The following is a 3,133-nucleotide window of genomic DNA, read 5'->3' as shown; positions in this document are numbered from 1 at the left end:
TCATGAGACATTAGTTAAGCATAAGCTGTAAGCTTGGGTGGGAATAACCAGGGATTACTCAAACGATAATTGTTCTACAAATGTCACCCATTAGTGAACAAGTTATTATAATTATTAATGTACTTACAAAAAGTACAATGGTTTCGATGTATCACTCAATGTTCAATTAAAAGACAGTCGTAGTGAAATCTGGTGAAATCTTTCAAAATTAAAGTGAGAAAGACACTAATCTATTTTTGAACGTATAACAGAAAAATCCTCTGAATAGTTGCGCATGCGCCGTCATACTTGCAAAGTCTTATCCCCTCCACGCAATTTTGCAATCACGTTTATTGCTGATAATTTCCAGACTGATGACTCTTAAACGTCGATTCAAATGAATATAGTATTTACAAACGAATTGCAAACGATTACAATAAAAAAAATCATTTAAGAGTGATTAGAAAAAAAAAATGCGGCTAACTACATGGGTCATAAGTTTTTTATTTTTTATAAAAAAACAATCTACTCTTAAACATTATGACCTTTTTTACAATCACCTGCGAACGATTAACAATCGATTGTATGAGTTCGTTTTTGTAATTATTGATAATTTGTGACTAATTACATACTGCTCTCTGTGTCACACATTTAGAACATTCTCCCACTACTGTTCGGCCTCTACTCTATTTTTCATGGTACAGACGTTCTCAATCTTCCCTATAATTTCTGGCTAAACCAGCATTGCGTGTCGCGTCCTCCCGCTCTTGGGGTGAGGTATTACGATGCTGCTGGGGTCACGAAACCCCCAGAACTGAGACTCTTCTTTAGTCAACTCTCTTGGCAACGAACTTTCGTAGCGGCAGCTACGAAACTAAATCAGAGATCCTACCCGTGCATAAGGTCGGGGACGATAGAGTGGGGGAATGGAGAAGATTAGGAAGGTAAAGCGGGAAGACTCCACCGGCGGAAAATAAGTGGAGACTATTGAAGCGTCCAGTAAACCTCAAGTAATTCACTCGGCTTTAAAAATTCATCCCTTCTCTCCTAATATTAGGAAAATTTTAAAGCTAAGTGAATTACTTATAGATCACTGGGCGCTTTAATGTTCCCCGCTTATTTTCCGGCGGTGAAGACTAGCTCCCTAATGTCCTCGATTCCCTTCACTTTATCCAACGAGGATTGAACGTCAATCCTCTTTAACTAGTCCTATCCCTACTTTTTCACATTACTAAAGGAGCTGATGCGGTATTATCGTATCGGCCGAAGTGCGATTAGTTCGAGAATCGATTGTTTTTCATGGATTGCATGAAAATCGATTTAAATTAAACGTCACATCCAGCTTTTCGCCGTATAAGTAAAATGCCGCAATGTTTGTTGTTTTTCAACACGAAATGTCATGAAGGAGAATAATTAGTTTTACGATCGTGATGAATTACGTAAAATTGAGGATTATAATAAAAATTTGTATGACCCTGAAGTTCGCTGATTTTCTACTAAAAAAACTTTAACACGGCATATCTGATAAAAGCATAATCTAATTTGAAGAAAAAAAATCAGCATATTCGACATAGAGAAATTTTATCATGATGAATCTTAAATATGTTATTTTAAAAAAAAGAACGATTTTATACGCATCAAAACTTTTTAAAACCCTGGACACGGAATATCTTCCCCCAGAATGAACACATTTGAAATAAAACAATAATCACATTTTTAACATTACAAATCTTCATCATGATAGTCTTTTATTTTTGTTTCTGATTTTCAGTGACTGATTCTTCCGTTGATACACTTGGACGCTTTGGCAAGCTATACTGTATCCATGAATAATCTAATCGCGAAAACAAAAATTGTCACTTAAAAAGAAATGAAATATCTTTATGTGATGTTTTTTAATTGTTTTTCTCAACTGTTATTTCATATTATATGCGATGCTGATTTTTATCAATATGATCAACATGGAATACCTCTCAATGTAATCGACTGATTTTCGAAAAAATTAGAGCAAACTATAACTGATTCTGAAATATTAACGTGAGGATGATTCAAAACACTTTTCGATTGTTTCACTGATGAAAACTATCGGGATTTCCAAAATCGTTGTCTTTGACTTCAAATATCTTTTAGAATGATCTTTTAAAATGATCAAATTATAAAAAAACAAATCTCCTAAATCACTGTTGTTCCAATCGTAATGTGAACGCCGTTTTTATTCCTTAGTTCTGTATTTTCGTAGCTAAAGTATATTGAACACTCAGCAACCAAATTATTTTCGACAAATATTCATTTACCTGAAAGAAGTATTTAGTCTTTCAATATATCGCCTCAATATTTCTAATTAGTATTTCTCGAATAATTGGCAAGAATAAGGCATTTTCCTGTAAAAAAAGAAGATTCTCCATGATAGATTAATCTATTAATTAAAATATATTTATTATATGTAAAATGTTAATGGGGTAATCAGACCAATAAATAGACACCAACCAAAAAATGGATGGTTTCGATTTCCTTTCAAAATTTTATCCATGATTCAACTATGAAAAATATCAGTCGTTTTTAAGCAAAGGATTTTTTCACTTTCTATTGGTAAATATTTCAAACATTAGAAAATAATAATTTTGTGGGGTGGAGTTTTGACTTCCAGTGGTGCTATGAATAGTTGGAAAACTGTCGCACAATGTTGACGAAGAAATGTGGAAAAACAGTCATCAGGATAAATAAAAACCTCATATATCCGATAATTATGTTGGGAAGGGATGATTCTTCATTTCTAAACATGAAGATGAATGAATTTTTATGAAGAACAATTACGTCTATGTATCGGTAACCTATTGTCTATCTTCTGGTCAGGCGTCTATCTATGCGGTATTTGGGTTGTATCCCACTTTTTTCGACGATCAAACTAACTTACCTGTACGTGACGTTCGATCCTAATTATATGAAGTCCTCGCTCGAGTATATTACAACTGTAGTATGCCTTCTGTCGGAAAGGCAGCACACGCGAATTTAGAGTTAAGGCCCGGGTGGAGGGATTTTTGCCCGACATGTCCCTAGGAAATTCCCTAGAAAAAACGCGTTTTACGGGTAACGAAATGCCAGCCCCTGTAGGCCCTCAAAAAATATAATTGTAGGGTCAATCGACAGATAATTA

At 34.3% G+C, this 3,133-nt stretch overlaps 1 protein-coding gene across 1 annotated transcript in view; it reads right to left on the bottom strand.

The window, feature by feature from the left end:
* Window positions 1-3,027, bottom strand: part of Lint-O (L(3)mbt interactor in ovarian somatic cells) — a 55,044-nt gene extending 52,017 nt beyond the window's left edge. Inside the window, exon 1 of the mRNA XM_011314582.1 lies at window positions 2,894-3,027. The gene's annotated coding sequence lies outside the window, so the exon portion shown is untranslated. The remainder of the gene's footprint in view (window positions 1-2,893) is intronic.
* Between the last annotated feature and the right edge of the window lie 106 nt (window positions 3,028-3,133).

Source organism: Fopius arisanus, unplaced genomic scaffold (genome assembly GCF_000806365.1).
Source record: "Fopius arisanus strain USDA-PBARC FA_bdor unplaced genomic scaffold, ASM80636v1 scaffold00174, whole genome shotgun sequence".
Lineage (NCBI taxonomy): Eukaryota > Metazoa > Arthropoda > Insecta > Hymenoptera > Braconidae > Fopius > Fopius arisanus.
The sequence above is the reverse complement of the archived record's forward strand: the minus strand, read 5'-3'. Positions and strand labels throughout refer to the sequence as shown.